Genomic DNA, 18,296 nt, shown 5'->3' with positions numbered 1-18,296 from the left:
AAAAAAACAAAACAAAACTGAGAAGGAAACTTGAAAATTCAAACCAAGGGGAGAGCTGGGCCCACTGGGTGTTGCTTTTGTATAGTCTCCTTGTCACCCTTCTGTACGGCCCGTGGATAAGGGGTGGCCGGGACCCTCCCACCTGCACCTGGCAGTGCCTGCTGAGGCCCCCGCCCCCCCAGAGGCCTGGCTCTGTTTGTTCCCCCCGGAGTTTGCACCATGTGAACGGAAGTGACGGATGCACAGGGGAGGCTCCTGGGACACCAGCCAGGGCCCCCGGCCCCCACTCCCCTGGGAGGCTGCACGACCGGGGGCCAGAGGGATGGAGGGGCGTCCACTCCCCTGGCTGTGGCCCCGGCGCGCGCCTCTTTATACCACCGCCTGCCCCGGGTTCGTTTGGTGACACGGCCTCCTTTGTGCCTTTGGGCCTAGGGGTGAGAAGGGCTCTGGGGTCATGATCCGCGAGACCCACGCCACAAGCCCCAGGCCATGCTGGCCCCCAGTGCCCCCAGCCCACGGGCTGTTCTCTGGTTGAGGAGGTGCCTGCCCCCCAGGCACATGTGGGGAGGGGTGGAGGGTCGGTTCCCCTGCAGGGCTTGTTCACGGGGGAGGCTCCGCACCAAAGGAGCACACACGGGGCCTGCACAGCAGACGGCTCCCTGGGAGCTCTGGACCCAGAAGCCCGAAATCAAAGGTCGGCAGGGCCAGGCCGCCCTGAGGTCCCCGTGGGGGGTCCTTCTGCCTCCTCCTAGACTCTGGCTCCTGCTGGCCGTTTTCGGCCTCCCTTAGCTCCTAGGCCTGTCCCTCCCATCCCTGCCTCAACTTCCCGAGGCCTCCTTCCTCTCCGCCCTTCTTACAAGGACACCCTACCCCGGTGTGACCTCATCTCAGCTAAGTGCCTCTGCTACGACCCCATGTCCAAATCAGGTCGCATTAGAGGTTCTGGGGGTGAGGGCTGCAGCATGTCTTTTAGGGACACAATGCAACCCCTGGTGGGGCTGTCCGGCCAGTCGGCCCTTCCCAAAGCCCGCTCTCCCATTCTTCTGCTCTCTGCACACATCAGGCCTCGGTCACCCAATGCCCAATGCGGTGCGGCCAGAGTCCGGTGTCCTCCCCGTTTCAGGGGTGTCCCTGACCCCCTATCCCGTCGCCCTTCATTTTCTTTCCCTTCTACTAGGTCACCTCTGTAATCAGTCATCCAAACCAGGGGCCTCTTGGCGCTGGCAGCAGGAAGAGCTGGGCAGCAGGCTGGACACTGGCAGACTCGCCCGCCCGGGCCCTTTCTCTCAAGGACCCACCTTACCAGGACTGCAGAATTTACCGGTTTTTTAATTCATAGGCATGGACAGCTGACTGCATATTGTTTTCAGAGCATCTGTACTAATTTGGGGAAAAGGTCACATGATTTCTCAACCCCCAAAATGTGAAGGTCGTCACCGTTTTTTCTCACTAATCAGAACTGATGGATGACAACATCTCTTTCTCCTCTTCACGTTTTTCCGCAAAGGGCCAGTGGGGCAGGGCAGGGCGGTTGAGAGCGGGACTGGGGCCATGCCGCCGCACCCACCACTCACACAGACGGCGCATCAGGCAAGTGGTCACACCCGGGATCCGAACAGCCTCTCGGGGGTGCCTTGGAGATCGTGCGAGGTGATCCCGGCAGAGGCGGGGTGTGCCGGCGCCACCCGGGGCCCTGGCGGGCTGTGTGTGTGACCAGTTAGCCCTTTTTGTGTTCTGTCCTCCCACCAGCTCAATCTGAAGGGAAGAAAACATCCTGTATCTACACACGACCTCTGTACAAATTAAGGATGTGACATAATTTTCTCAAAGTGTGTGTTAACCTTTACGTCTTGGATATTTCAAGGGCCACTTTAACAAGATTTAAAGTGGAAATAATCAGACCAGAATAAGGAACATACAGAGATTCTCTATAGTTTCATTTTCGTCTCTTTAATTCTTTGAAAAATTGACAGGAAACGACATCTATACATATTTAAGCATCGGTTATGTGTTTGTATCTTTATTACCAACTTTTAATTAAAGGCTCATTATAGCGGGAGAAGCACTTTATGTTTTATCAATGTTGGCAAACCAATTTTTATTTTTAAGAAAAAGTTCCTGGGAAACTATCTTCACCCAACAAGCCTTGCGCGTGTAGCCTGCTTGCCTTTAGCGCACAGGCTGTCCCTTGCCTTTGCTCAGCTACCTCTTCGCTGCGCTGTCCTCCACGGGCATCTTCTGTGGATCCCGGTCATCACGCCGACTCCCCTAAGATGCCCCAGACCCTGGCATCCCAAGGCCCGGCCTCCGTCCCGCCTTCCTCTGAGCCCAACACTGCAAGCAACACACGTGAGCTGGCCTCTTCGTGTGGCCTCTAGTTGCTGCCCCACCCGCTTCCAGCACTGCCTGGACTCGCGTTGGCCTGGTCTGCTCACCCCCCAGCAGCTCCTGATTCTCTGTGGCCTTTATCTCCATCCTGCCCTCGGGCACCTACTCTTCCCCGCTTCCTTCAGCAGATACCCGTGAGCACCTACTACATACCTGGCCTTGTCCTAGGCACTGAGGATATCGCAACAAACCACACGGCGAGACCCACGTCCCGGAGGCTGACATTCTGGGTGGGGAGACAGTCATCAAAATGAACCAGGCGTATTTTGGGGTGTCCCCTGATGGAAGCGCCCTGGAGACCAACAAAGAAGCAACAAGGATGGAGGGGGCGGCGGATCCAGAGAAGGCAGCCCTGACAAGATGGCCTTTGAGCAAAGAGCTGCCTGAGATAGGAAGTGAGGCTGCCTAAGGGAGGGGAAGCAGCTAAACCAGGGCCCTGAGGGGGACCAGTGTGGAGGTCACTCTGGCCAAAAGGGACTAACCAGAGCGGAGTGTGAATCCAAGATGCGACCAGAGGGGTAGCAAGGGGCCAGGTGGTGGTCCATGCACATCCAGACAGGGGCAGCCCACCTGCTCACCACCCGCTCTGGTCCCTCTGTCTCTGTCTCCGATTGCCTCTCTGTCTCTCCGTGTGTGGCTCTCTGGCTCTCTGTCTCTTTCTGTCTGTGTCTCAGATTCTTGTCGAGGACAGTCCGATTCTCATGGACCCAGGAGCAATGAAGCAAAGCCGTTTAGAGCCCTAACTGTCCACAGCCACAAACCCAGACCTAACCACAAACCCCTCATGTCTCCTCCAGCTCAAAACCATTCGCTGGGTCCTCCTCACGCAGAGAATCAGGTCTCTGTTCGCTACCGGCTGTCAAGGCCGCCGTGATCACCCGGACCCCTGCCCAGCATCGTCACCTCCTCTTCAGGTGCTGTTCTGCTCTGACCAAAGCCAGGGATGCCCCGCCCCAGGACGCTTGAACACCCACCTCATCCAGCAACTTCTGCCCCGGGATGCTACCTTCCACTCGGCCCCCCAGGTGTCCTCTTGTTCCAAGATACTGAGCAACTCCCACCTCCCTCTGGGAGCTCTCCTGACTACGCATCCCAGCTGCTTCTCCCTGATGCCCCTGGCACAGGCCGCTGGCACCTCCTGACACCACTTCCTCTTTGTCAATGCTCTTCCCCACCTAGAATGCCTTCCCCTCCCCTCGTCTTTCTCCAGGACTGAGGCCCCTGGACACCGTGATCTCAGCAGGCACAGGTGCCCACGGAGCGGCCACACTGTGCTCTGCTCAGGTGTTCACGTGCTCTTCCCGCGAGGATGAGAATTTCTTAAGCGCGTAAGTCATGACCATTATCTGTTGTAGTTCTGTCTCCTGCCCTTTGTAAAGTACGAGACAGATAATAGACACCTAACAAATACCTAGAGGTGAACTCCTACCCCACTGCTGTCACCTTTCTTCTGAGAAGGACTCCGTTACTGTTGCTGCTTGTGAGGGTTTGTTAGTTTTTGCAGAGACTAGAAACGCATCAGATCTTCAGAAAGATGCGCTCATGGGCTGAGCTTGGAGAGTCCTTCCCTCCCTTTGTTCCATCTTTTCTCCTCAAGAGAGAAGGACATGAAACGGAAGCTTCCAAAAGCCACAAACCTGGGGCACGCTCAGACCCAGGAGGAAAGAGGTGTGTGTGGGGGGGTCTGGGTCGTGATCGGGAAGGATGCTCCCCCATCGTCTGGTCTCACAAAATGTGGCTTCTCTGGAGCAGCTCCAAAGGGGCCACAGACGTACTATTCTTCAGAGGAGACAGGCGCCACTGGAAGGGCTCTTCCTGCTCCCCGGACACGACCCTGGCGCTGGGCATGTGGGGGTCTGGCTGGATGACAGCCAGCAGGTGTGTGAAAGGCCATCCAGACACAATGTCCAAGGTACTATGAGCCTGTTAGGTGAACCAATCCCCCAAACGCTAAGGTCAAATCATCCCAGCGGGAGCTTCTGAGACTCAGGTAAGGAGGGTGAAATGCTAAGGGCCACATCTGTCCCTGTGACCCCATCTTCCCATGGACACGAGTGGCCCTGGCATCTGGAGCGCTCTGGTGGCCAAAGCACAGATGCTGGGCTTTCTAAACAGACCCCGCACCAAGAAAACTGTTGGGATGGGGGTCCTGTCAGTTCACCCCGACTTTCACCCCCAGACCCCGCGAGCAGACCTGGGTGGTCATCAGCTCTCATTTTTCCTGTGACATTTACTATCTTAAATTGTGAAGAATTCTTTATTCCGGACCTCAGACTCCGACTTATTTTTCTTTTTTCTATTTTTGTTTCGGCAGCTGCTTTTCCAGAGTTCCTCTCTGCCCGCAGCTGCTGCTTTGCTGCGGTATTTGAACGACCACGATGTTCTTCGGCAAAGCACTCACTTTCCTATTAGGACGCAATCAGGAATTTTCGGGTTTAGGCCGCTGCATTTTCTCCTTGGTTTTATCTCATTACAGTTTATTGCATGCCTGAACCAGTGTGTTTGCATTAGAAATGAAAGTTAAACCCGAAGATAAAGGCTACCACAGATACCGCCACCCAGAAATACGTTCTAAATACAGTCAATTTTAAAAGGGTGGTATCGTCTAGCTGTTAGACTAGTCCGTGTCTATTTTTGAAATATATTTTCTAACAGCCATTCTGTTAATCATACCAAATCATCAACGTATTAAGTATCTTTTGTGTTAATAAATAGGTTATAATGGTAACAGAAAGGACAAGTCAGTGACCTTTGATAAAAGAACCATGACCAAGGATCGGATAAATGTAGCACCGCCACCCCCCAGAAAGCGGCTGACTGGGGAAAATAAACTGAGTTATGCTACTGACTTAGCAAATGTGGTTTCTGTGTGAAGGTCTCAAGAACCTTCTTTTCCAACCCTTGGTGTTTTGGTCTCATCCTAAGGAATTTCATCAGTATCAACAGCGGTTATCGGAAAGAAAGAATGTGTGAAGTTAAACAGTGAAGAGGCAGGAAGGGGCCCTCCCACCATGATTCTTGGGTGTCACTCTCCGGGACCCTCTCCATCCCAGAATGCAGTAGACTGTCCAGACACTGTGCCCCTGAATTTGATGAACTCCGGGCTTTCTATGGAACGTATCTTGAGGAAAAGAACAATGACCCCACCAGCAACGGATGGATGTGCAAACCATCGTGCCTGGCTTAGAATTCTAGAAACTTTAGAAATGCCTGCTTTCCCATACAAGTTGCCTAACTTGCAAAAACCTTCACAATTTGCTTACGGCCATATTAAAATCTAGATAAGACCCCTCATTTACGAGCAGGCGCCATCGCTTTCTTATCTGCTTTTGAGACATGTTGCAATAAGTCTTGTATTTTTTTGGGTCTGTAGTGCTTTTTCAATTACTGTAGCTGACACCAGATCGTTTCAACACGAGGGACATATCGCACTAGCCCTGTATGAACGTTGACCTAATTTTGTTCATCTTAGATTATTTATCCAGAATATCTTGCCTGTGAATATTTGAAAATGTATAAACATTATAGTCTTTAGGGGAAAAAAGAAAAAGGGGGGCACCAATGAAAGTGTTGTCTCCAGTTTTATAACATGATGAAGCACATGAGGCCACACAACACATAGATTAAATAAGCCAAAGAATGGATTCCCTGGGACCTTTGCGGGCACATAGAATTCCCACAGTGCCAGTCTGGGCGCCATGAGCCTGAGCCTCTATGCTTCATATTTTGTTCTTTTACTTTCAGGTGGTTCTGAGAAAGTACAAGAAGAGTGGAGTTGACAGTAAGTGGCTAAATTCTGAATTCTGGCTCTTCAGTTCTTACAGTTATGTCAGTAAATTGAATGAGAGCAAACATGGGTCATCTCAGAAATAAACAACCTCACCTACTAACAACTACACCATCCTACGCGCCCTGAGATGACTTGAGTCTCTAATGGGATGCTGCTGGCTCTTTAGCAGGCTACGTGCTAAATTTTCAGTTATTTCCTTGGAAACGCTGAAAAAAAAACCAGGCAGTCCAATTAAAGAATTTAAATTTCTATTATTTTCTTATTAATTGGGCACAAGCCTTGGATAACAAGAATGACATCTTCCAAGGAATTAATACAAAGAATAAACCATTTCAGTGAGCTTACCCACAAAACCTTGATCATTTTGGGTATTCTACAACATTTTCTTTTTCCCTTAGTTAAATTTAATTTAGCCAAAAATAGAACAGTAAATGAACGTACTAATGTTGAGTAACAGAAAGATTCTTTTTATGATAAAAACAAAATTTATCCAAAATTATCCTGAGATACTTCCAGTTACTGGCGACATAGACCCATCTCACATTTTGGCCGAACTGGTTTTTCACTACATATATAACTCTCAAGATAAATATGTAAAACATATAATGTGTGTATAGCAAATATATAGGCATGCAGATTTTTCATTACAGTTATACTGAATTTAATATAAACAATAGTCTTGGAGCATTCTCTTATCCCTTGTCATCAAAAATGAAATACAATTTCTAAGTTTTATAACTTTATTTTTAGAACTCTCGTCTCTAAAGTGTTAGACTGTTTTGAAAAATCTTATTTAAAATTTAAAAAGCTTGCAAGCGGTGTATTGTAGTCTCCTCAACCAAGGTGTGACTTCACAGATTTTTAAACCTATGGGTCAATCATAAAAAAAAAAATCTGGAAGGGATTTCCTTCCTGCTTAATAGAAAGCATTTTCACTGGGTGTAAATTCTGGCTCAAGCTTTCTGTGTTGTTTGTTTTGTTTGGGGTCGCAGTGGTGGTGGGTGGTGGCGGTAACACCTGGCAGGGGGAAAAATAAAGCAGATAAGTACCAAAATGCTGACCTGAAATTTGAAAAATAGCAGGAAAGGGTTTGCTTCAACCTGTGTAGACCTCAGCGGATAACATGCTGTAATTTACATCTCATCACCACCCCACATTCGTAGCAGGATTCTTCCAAAGTTACTTGAGAGTTCATTTCAGATTGCTGACTGAGATCACAATACAGTAATTAGACGGGATTAAAGTTAAAATGGAAAGGAAATGAATCAAGCAATAAAATACAATGCGTGATGCCCCCCCACCCCCACCACGAGTTCTCATGAAAGAGAAGAAGCTTGGAGAATACGTTATGTGTTCTAGAGTTAAAACTGCAACTCTAGCACAGGCGGTCCTCCTGCTGAACCACAGGCCCAGCTCCTTCCGCCATTTTTGCTTTTCCTCTTCCACTTCCTGAAGGATGCCTGGGAAAGTCAGAGGCTGCTCTACAGGAATACAACGCAAGCCACAAACAGGAGCCATGGAACTCAGGCTGAATTTCCCAACAGCTACATTTTTTACAAGTAAAAAGAAGCAAGTAAAATTAATGTCAAGAATGTATTTTATTTTACACACTATATCAAAAATATAAACATTTCAACATGAAAACAACATTTTAAAACGATTAGTGAGGTATTCTGCATGCTTTCTTTCACACCACGTCTTTAAAGCCCTGTGTGCGGTGTGCACTCAGCCTGTCTCCACCTGGACTGGCCACGTGCGAGGTGCCCAGAAGCCACACATGGCCCGTGGCTACCCTGTTGGATCAGAGCCGTCTAAGCGGCAGCCCAGGGAAACATCTTGGGGTAAAGTGAACTTGGACACAAACGAAGCGATGACTCAACCCACTCTAGCTGGGGACGGGAATCCGGCTCTGAGAGCTCAGAGGAAAAGGGTCGGAAATAAACTGCCCGGTCCCTCACTGCTGTGTTTGTTGAGTTCCTACAAGGATTAGCTCACTCGTGCCGTGGGTACCTGGCAGAGCTGTGTGACTTCTCCCCCCAGCCACCAGCCACCCCCAGAACCAGCCAGTCTGTGAAGGTGGGACCCCAGGGTGTGTGTGTGCGCGTGCGTGCCCGCAACTCAGGTGTGAGAGTGAGCGTGCGTGTGGTCCTGGGTAGCATGTGTGTGTATGAAGGAGACTTCTGGGTGCTTGTGAGGGTGGTGAGTGCACAGTATGTGTGGGTGCATGAGTGTGTAAGAATGCACATGGCACGTGTGAGTGAGAGCTGAAGACGGAGTCAAGGGCAGGACCAGGCTCCCCAACTCTGTAGACCTGGCCCAGCGGGCCCTGGAGCCGCCTCTGCCGGGAGGCCCCCCACCTCCCCTCAAACTTGACCAGGGCCACCGCCTCCAGCCACACGAGGGCCCCTTCAGGGCTTCAGCAAACGTGTTTTGGATGCCCACCATGAACCAGGTGCTGTCCACACCCTGGAGAGACACTGGTGATCCAACCCGGCGAAAACTCCGCTTCCCTGGAGCTGGCAGCATCCTTCACCAGTGGCCCGGTCCGGGGAGCCCCCTCTGGCCTCGGCCGCACCCCAGCCGGGCTGGTCCCACTGCCCTGGGCGCCGAGGCGGGCACGGGAGAGGCCCGGCGGGCTTGGGGGGTCACTGTGAGCGGAGGGGTGTCCCAGGCACGAAGAGGCTTGGAAGAGCAACTGTAGGGTCCAGGGCAAATGCCTACAATTTTCCGGGGGAGAAAAAAAGAGTGTTCTAGTCCAATTCCCTCCAAGGTGTCCGCACTCGGGCAAAGCCCCCTACAGCGTTTCCCTGGGGGGCGATCGCGGCCTCCACCCGCACCCGCCCCCCCACCAAACAAGATACAGCCTTTGGGGGCTTTTCTCCGTCTACTTCCCTGTCGTCCTCGTCGTGTTTACAAAACCTTTATTTGGTTGACTCTCAGTCCAATCCTCCCTGCCCAGTTGGTCAGGAGACTGGAAGGCGCCGCCGGCTTAGGGCTCGGGGGCGACCTCGGCCCCCCTCCGCTCAGCCTCCACCATCATCCTCAGCTCCGGGCTACGAATTGACCTGGTGGCTTTCTCTGTGTTGACTGCCTTTGCCTGGGGACAATTTCCAGCCCACGGATGAGAGAGAGGAGAGCGGGCACGGAATCCGGTTGAGAACAGCAGGACAGGTTGACACCGATGGCTGGGCCGCGCGCGAGAAGCGGAAAGCTGCCTCGACCTGCGCCCTGGGACCTCCGGGAGCACAGCCCCGCGTGGTCCCCGCGTCCCCACGTGCCTGCACCCGACCCGCCCGCGCCGCAGGTGAGCCCAGGGCGTCCCTCCGTCGTCCAGTTTCAGAAAAACAAGGTCACCCTGGAAGATGGGAGGCGGGGGCGCGCGGCGATGGGCAGGGAGGAGTGTCAGCGGTCGGGGCGGGGCAGGTACACCGGTCCCTAAGACGCGTGTCGCGTGGGTGCCCAGAGTCACGAGCCGTTTGTAGCGGCGCCAAGGGGCGTGCCCTCGTGTAACCACCTTGTCGCTTTAGGGCGCACGGTGGCCCTAATAGGCATCGTTTTGAGTTCAATCCGAAGAAAAGAACTTCAAAACCTCTGACTGGTGTTATCATGAGAGCAGAAGATGGGGTTTTGTTTAAATTCACTCCACTTGTTACTTGGTTGCTCTCAGGAATTTAAAACTTGCAAGCAACACTTAGGAGAAAACGCGGAAAGGTCGACATCTCAGAGTCGCCTGAGTCACACGTCCAAGCTCAGAGCTCCAAGGACGGGGGGTTTTATAGCCCTCAAATCCACCAGAAAGAGGAAATGACGGATCATCAGCGGTTGTCACTTGCAAAACTCTCCCCCCTCCCTTTGCTCCCCCCAGCAGAAGGGGATCTGGAGTTTGCAACTTGTCACGGAGAAGAGAAACCTTTACTGAGGAGGCTGCTAATGAATTCGGATTGTACAGTTTTCAAAATCTGATGTTTTGCAATGATGACATTAGTGTGGCAACCGAGGGTCCGAGACGACGTCTGCGCAGCTGCTCAGCGCTTTGAAATGCTCAAGACAATGGGGCCACTGTTCCCGGCGCTGCGTCTCTGCGCTGCATTTGCATAGTCTGTTCTGCCTGATTGACCATCGGGGCTGTCGCGGGGATCAGCTTTGTTCCCTGATCACTTCGAGATGCCCCGGATGACAAGGCTCAGGTGAGAGGCTAAGTGGGACGTTTCCCGACCGCCGCACAAAAAACAGCCTGGGGAACCCGGCTGGGCCCGCCGCCGACCTCAGAGTGGATTTACTTGTTTGCTTTTAAAGACCTCATCAAGTTGCTGGAGAGGAAAGGGAAGGCGTTAAGGATTTTGAACAGTAATTTACAACGCCTTATTTGGGGAGGGGGTAATTTGGGTCCCCCTTTATCTAAAAACCCATTGATTTTACGGCACTTTGTTTCCCTGTATTCTTTCACTCTAGAATTTTAAGAGTTTTGCTGCCAAAAGGGAAACAAATAGTTCCATCCCGCGTGGCCGAAAACCGTCACCAATTGAGACTGACTTTTTGCTCTTTTCCGGAAACGCCATTTTGAAAAGTCGCGATGCTGGTCCCTTGGCCAGCCCACCTGAGTTGCAGCAGTGACTGGAATCAAAGGGTTTGCTTCCAAGCGACCAGCCACACCGAGCGCTTGGGTTCAGAAGTCAATCGTTTTCTCTTCATCCTGCACATGGCGGTCACGCGCTGATCACCGCCGCCACCGCCGCCCGGATTTCATCTGAACTGGTGTTCTGACTTCAGGTCAAAGGCAAAACCTTTGCCACGCAAGTGCCTCTCCCCGCGAGGCCTCAGATCCATCTGCCACCGAGTTTTCCCCCTAACACGGGAGCGCCCGGGGGACTGAGGCAGTGGGACGTGTTTCCACACCCAAGATCTTCTCTCCCGGGGATTTCAACCTCAGGGCGTGTAAATATTGCCTATAATTTGCAGAGATGGGGATCCCAGAGGAGGGGTATCGTGGGGGAGGGACTTTAAAGCAGGGACGGGTGGGTGGGGCAGGGGATGAAGCTGGAGGAAACCCAGGCCAAGAGAGGCAGAACATTTTCTGGAGAAGGAGCAGAGGGGAATCCTTTTACCCAGGTCAAGAAGACCTGATTCTGGCGCTGACAGCTCCTGGGCTGCGTGGAGCCGGAGGCCGCGTCGGGATTCGCGAGGGCCTGACGAGGCCCAGCGGGGCCCCGGCCGCCCTGCCCCGCAGCCCTGCAGGTCGCCCTCACCCCTGCTCCGCCCTTCCTCTGCCTCTGCTCCCCCGCGCCACCCACGCGCGCACAGCAAGTGCTGGGGCAGGCGCCCTACAGCCGCGCACGTGGGCACCACCCCCGGGCCACCGGGTACCGGGCAGTAGCCGGAATGGTGCGTACGAGGGCCCGCAGGCGCGAGGAGGCGTTTTCCTGTCCCCACCCGCGTTCGCTGCGCTTTACAGCGACGCTCATCTCGGGAATATAACGATTAATCCAGCCGCAGGTTTCCAGATAAGTGATTGTGATGGAGATTGTTGGCGAGAAAATAGACAATTATCCGCTGTTAGCTTTACATAAAGATCGCATTAACTCAAATTAGTTATCAGACAAAAGAGCGTCGGCGCGCGCGCCCTGCCCGCAGGGACCCCCGGGCGCAGCCGGGTCCAGCACGCGGCCGACCGGGCCGAGGCCGAGGGGACGCGGGGTGAGGGGGTGCGCACGAGGGGGACCCCCGCCTCACGCAAGGGCTGTAACGCTGCGCTCGCCGGGACACAGCGCCGGGCTGCCCGAGAGCCGCCGGCGCGCCAGCTCCACCCCTCAGCTCCGCCCGCGTTCCCCCCACCCCCCGCGCCCCCATCCCGGGCCCTCCTCTCACGCGCGTTCCCCGCGGCGCTGCCCTTCTCTCTCCGCCGCCCGCGGCCCTGGTTTTCTGTCCTCCAGCGCAGCCGGGGACGTCATTCATCCCCCGAGGGGGGCCGGCCCTCCTCCCCGCCGTGGAGTCCGACTCGCGGCGCAGGCATCCTAGGCCACGGGGAGCGCGCTCCGACGGGGCGGGCCCGGTGACCCGCCTTCCTGACTCTCCGCGCGGACACTGTCCCTGCCACCTTACGGCGTTGGGGTCGCCCTACGCAGGACCCGGCTGCCACGAGGACAGATGGGAAAGGCGGGCTGGGGGAGAAAGGGCGCAGAGTGACCCTCGGAGCTGACGGTCGGTGGCCTGGGGGAGTGGCCGGGCCCCGCAGCGCCAGGCTGGGACAGGCACAGGGGCGGTGCGGTCTGGACGCTGGTTGAACAAAGGTTGCGCGCAGTCCACACACCGGGCTGCGTCCTCTGTCCCTACTGGTGTTGACCCGGGCCTGTCCGAGCACGGATTTCACCGGCGCCATCGGTGCAAATGCACAAGTCGAGGGCGGCCAGCGTCCCAGCCCAGCCGCAGGCCCGTCGGGGTCCCCACGGCCGCCGGCTCTCCCTCGCGCGAGCTGGCCTTCCGGGCCCCCAGGGTCCCGGGCCCCGCTGAATAGGGCGGATAATGACCCCCGGTTCCCAAGGCAGGCTTTCTGCTGCCTGGTGCGCTTGGATTTGTGTGGTCCAAGCCTTTCCCAGCTTGTCCCATTCTGTCACCGGGATAAGGGGCTCCCTCGGCTCGTTTGCCACCTGCGTCGCTTTTGGCTCCTTCAGGAATGCGCTGAAGCTTGTAATCAGCTTTGTGAAGCCATTGAGTGCACGGCTGAGTGAAACTTCCAAAGCTCGAGGAGAACTGGCCCGCTGAATAGCAGCCAGCATGGGGCTGCTCTCCAAGCCAACGGGCTGCCAAATTCCAGCAGAGCCCTCACAATCGCTCCCGCGGGCGCGCCGCTTCCCCACACTGAGAAAGTGAGAAAAGAAAAGCGAAAATCCCAGTCACCGAGCTTGACCGTTTGTTCCCAGATTAATGGCAAACGGCTCCCTCTCACCGCCCCGTCCCCCCCAATTTAGCTCACCGATTCAGGAAATATGACACAGGGAGTTACTAATAACACCTCATCTGATTTCACACTTTGGGCTGGAGTTTCCCCAGCTCCGGTACCCAAGTCCCAAGTGCGCCTGAGCCTCGGCCTGGCCATTTGCTGGCTCTTGGCTTTGAACCGTCCTGGAGTGGGGACTTAGATGGAGCCACGCCGAAGAGTCCCCGTCTCGGGAAAGGAAAACAACGCGGTCCTGTTTCTTCTGTAGGCCCGCTCGCCCCATTCATCAGGACCCCCGGCCCCTGGGTGGATTGCAGTGGCTTTGGAAGGGAGGACGATTCAGGGAAAGCAAAGCAGAAACTGCCCCGACATCAGTGTGGGGAAGATGTATTTGCTTATTTCTGGACAGATACTAGGACTCGAGGCGCGGGCAGCCTGGAGCTGCTGTGTTCAAGGCTGCCGTTCTAGCATGACAGGCGTACTCGGAGCCACTGGTCCTACAGAGAGTGTATCTCCTCAGGACTAGGGCCTCCCCGGAGCCTCCTCGCAGGCCTTGGTCCCCTCTCTCCCTCTCAAGTGAGGGAACGAGGTTCCAGTCTGGCTCCCTCCGAAAAAAGGAAATCCTTGGCAGGCCAATAGATGGGCCGGGTTGCAGAAGGCAAACCCGTCCTCCTCCGCGTCGGACTTCCCAGCATCCGTAACTGTCAGCTGGTCGGGGTGGGCCTCTTCCTTTGTGTTTTTACTCGGGGGCTCCGTGTTAGCACAGGGCCTGGCACACGGGAAACACTCGGGACACATTCCCTGCACGAACGCTGTACAGTTTTGACTCTGGACTCCAAGCCTGGAAGCGGGTCTTCTGAAAATGTGGGATCCCTTCTTCCTCCCCGTCCTGCCTGAGGCCCTAACAAGACAACCACTTGGGGAAAGCACAGTGCAGGCACGTCACAGTAAACTCTTCACAACTGCTGCGAGTCTCTTTAGCCGATGAATTCTTCGCACAAGGACTTAGCCTTTCTTGTCTGCAAGCGCAAACGTTTTGAAGATTTGATCTGGATTTCCGTTCCTTCCGGGAATCATCACCACAGGCCTGTAGGGTTTTCCTCTGGCCGCAGCACCTTGATTTTGTGGGTGCATCCGAGTGCCTGACTGCGGCTCTGGACGAGAAATAGTCCCCTGGTGGATGGAAGGGCTTAATGAGTCTCCTTAACAAGTCAGAAAGAGAAAAACAAATATAGTATGCTAACACATATATATGGAATCTAAGAGAAAAAAAAAAAAGGTCATGAAGAACCTAGGGGCAAGACAGGAATAAAGACACAGACCTACTTGAGAATGGACTAGAGGATATGGGGAGGGGGAAGGGTAAGCTGTGACAAAGTGGCATGGACATATATACGCTACCAAAGGTAAAACAGATAGCTAGTGGGAAACAGCCACATAGCACAGGGAGATCAGCTCGGTGGTGTGTGACCGCCTAGAGGGTGGGATAGGCAGGGTGGGAGGGAGGGAGACGCAAGAGGGAGGAGATATGGGGATATAGTTGATTCACTTTGTTATAAAGCAGAAACTAACACACCATTGTAAAGCGATTATACTCCAATAAAGATGTTAAACAAACAAACAAACAAATACCTAAGTATTACAAAGCACGGGGAGAATGACCTTAACAGGCAGAGGAGTGAGAGAAAGCTCCATCCAGTGTGGATGCCCGGGGACAGGTCTTGGTTACACTCTCCTGAGACACGGCGGAGGGCGGGGTGGGGGGCAAGACTTCTCCCGTTCATACAGGTTGACGTGCCTAAGAAGCTATAACGTGTCAGCTCCGGGAAAGGGGGTGGTGGCGCTGATTGGGAAAAAGGCAGTTTGAGGGGGGAGCCTGTTCTCAAAGGGGTCAAGTGACCGCCCAGGGTACTCAGGGCACCACAGCTGTCATCAGCAGCGATGATAGGAAAATCAGTGAATGCTTTGTCCTGTTTTAAAACGCATCAGATCGTTTGTTTAAGAGAAGATAATCCTCCCCTTCACCCAGTTCTGAGCCCCCGAAGTGGCCCGTGAGGGAATCTGGGGCTCAGAGGGCATGAGCGTCTCTCTAGGCCATAAGGCTTAGTAGCAGCTAAAACGCTGAGCCATCCCGAGCCACGCCGCCCTTTCTGACATTTCAAGTTTCACGCTTTATTATAAAGTTGGGTGTGTAGTTTTCGGCAGCATTTCTCCTTCAAACCATTCTCGGGAGCGAGTTGGGAGGCGATGCAGTAATTCAGAAATTAGTGAAATTTTATTCTTGGTGGGGCGCTGGATTACGAGGCTGGGAGAGTGTGATGCGAGGCAACGTGTAACTGCATGATAAGGCTCTCGCGAGGAATTTATTGGCCAAGTTCCTGTTTCTATTCCTTCCTAATCTCGCGGAGCACATTCGTTCTCTGCAATCCGTCTCCATAATCTTCTGCGGCCCAACAGCAGCCGATAGAAGCGCGCATGTTTGGAGAGAAGAGAAAATATGCAGAAGTGTGATAAACTGATGCTAATTATCCATATTTAGGACACCGAGTGCAGAAGGATCAAGGCTTACGAATAACGAACCAGAGCCGGTGATGATGGCTTCTGCGCGCGGAATATGTCGGAGGGGCCCAGATAAGGCTTTCACGGGCAGGAGAGATTTATTGGTCAAAGGGTTCACCTTCCACTTTTCCACCTTTATATAGCAGTAAATTATTTAGGCTAAATCCACCGGAACATTACTCTTTTATTTGGCCACATGCCATGACGTGCTCTTTCTTTCTGGCCTTTGAATACAAACCCTTGTAGTGCAACATCAGTTGATAAGGGACAAATAATTGAAGTAATAGGTAATTCCCTTTAAATCGGATGTATGGGACGGTGAGGTAATGCTCCCAGGAAGAGCGAGACGAGGGAAAGCACAGGGGGCCGCAAGTAGAGCAGTATCATCTCTGCCAGAAAAAAAAATGAACACGGACGCTCACTATATGCCCGTGTGTCCACATCTCTGTGTCCCACAGGCCAGCAAGCTTGTGCATAGAGGCTGGTGCTGGAGCACAGAGGCGATAGGTCCATTTTTCCCGTCCGGAATCCTTAGCATTTAAAAATTAGAAGTCGAAACAAATTCTTTCTCTTCTCTCTTACTGTCCCCACATCACCTCAGACTGACCTAGTATTTAAGATTGGCTCCCAGGGCTTCCCTGGTGGCGCAGTGGTTGAAAGTCCACCTGCCGACGCAGGGGACACGGGTTCGAGCCCTGGTCCGGGAAGATCCCACATGCCGCGGAGCAACTAAGCCTGTGCGCCACAACTACTGAACCTATGCTCTAGAGCCCGAGAGCCACAACTACTGAAGCCTGTGTGCCACAACTACCGAAGCCCACGCACCTAGAGCCCGTGCTCCACAACAAGAGAAGCCACCGCAATGAGAAGACAGCGCACCGCAACCAAGAGCAGCCCCCGCTTGCCGCAACTAGAGAAAGCCCGCGCGCAGCAGCAAAGACCCAATGCAGCCAAAAATAAATAATAAAATAAATAAATTTATAAAAAAAAAGAAGAGAGAAAAGGATTGGCTCCCAATCCTCCCCAAGACGTCTGGCTCCAAGAAAGACGCAGAAAGACTTCGGGCTGGAACTATCGCGTGACATGGCTGTGGGCTCAGTGGTAGAGATTTTCCTGCATTACAGTAATTGCCTTGTAAAGGTTCCAGAAAGCAAAGCACAAGTGTAGCTTAGTATTTTGATGCACAATTTGTGGGCTCGTCTTGAAATTTAAAATATTAACTAAATCCCATTCAGTGGCACTAACGTTGATTTTTCTTTTTTGACTCATCATCAGCTTGGGTACCAATTGGGAAACTGGCCTCCTTCCTTCACCCTTTGAGAGTCTTCCAGAGTTTTCACTGGGAAATTTTTCAGTTGGTGTTGGACCACCTCTGGTCCAAGGCAACAAGGCCCCTCTGTCAAATGCACAGAGCGATCTAGTGCGAGCCACTTATTATAAATACAAGACTTTTTAGAATAAAAAGAGCCATGCTGACATTTGGGCATGTAATTTATAATCTCTGCGTAAGGAAGTGTCCAGGAAGAATAGCTGATCTTGGGGCTTCCCTGGTGGCAGTGGTTGAGAATCCGCCTGCCGATGCAGGGGACACGGGTTCGTGTCCCGGTCCGGGAAGATCCCACATGCCGCGGAGCGGCTGGGCCCGTGAGCCATGGCCGCTGAGCCTGCGCGTCCGGAGCCTGTGCTCCGCAACGGGAGAGGCCACAACAGTAAGAGGCCCACGTACCACACACACACAAAAAAGAATAGCTGATCCTTGACCACACGGATAAGAAATTATCTGTAGGTTACGACCACTCACATGCACTTTTTCTTTTCAACAAGCCTAAGATGCCAGTTACTGTAAGATGCATCTTTATTTTACGTGCCACTGTGAAGGAAAAAACTCTGCCACTTATAATTGTGAGCTGTCACTGAGGGTAATGGTGCACTTAGATTCCAGAGATGATAAAACTAAACATGTGTGTCTTAGAACCAAGAAAACGCAGTGTGCACAGTTGTTAGTCAAATAATGAATTTGCACCATTTTGCCCCAAATATTTTCACAATTATCCATTATTTTATAGAAATTAACTTTCTTAAAATGAATGGATGTGTTAAAATAATATGCAGTCAACACAGGCAACAATTACGCTACAGTTCTATATAGTTTAAAAATGTAGAATCAAGACGGTTATCCATTCAATTCACCAAAGAAGAACAAAAAAAGAGAAAAAAGACAAATGTTCTTTCATCAGTAATACTCTAGTCATTGAGGCTAAATGTGTAGGTTGCTGGCATTTCTAGAAGTTACCTGTGCTAGAGAAAGAACCCAGTTCTTCAATTTATTTGATGCATGCAGATTCCAAAAAATCAATGTGTTACTTCACATACGTACATGTCCTGCTAAAGTAAAGTGACGAACTGAGGCTGGTTTCGTTTGGTTGGGTTGGGTGTTGGTTCTAGAGGCTGTTAATCTGGATAATTTGTTTCCCAGGATCAGCTTTTCTTCCCGAATTACAGAATTACTGAAGTGATCTGAATAGTGTCTAAACTCTCTGCCTATATATGCTCTCCTGTCCTCAAAGCGCCCTTCTTCCCTAACAACCAGTAATCCATCTACGGAAATTAGCGGTTATAATGAAA

Source organism: Phocoena sinus, chromosome 18, assembly GCF_008692025.1.
Source record: "Phocoena sinus isolate mPhoSin1 chromosome 18, mPhoSin1.pri, whole genome shotgun sequence".
NCBI lineage: Eukaryota > Metazoa > Chordata > Mammalia > Artiodactyla > Phocoenidae > Phocoena > Phocoena sinus.
The sequence above is the reverse complement of the archived record's forward strand: the minus strand, read 5'-3'. Positions refer to the sequence as shown.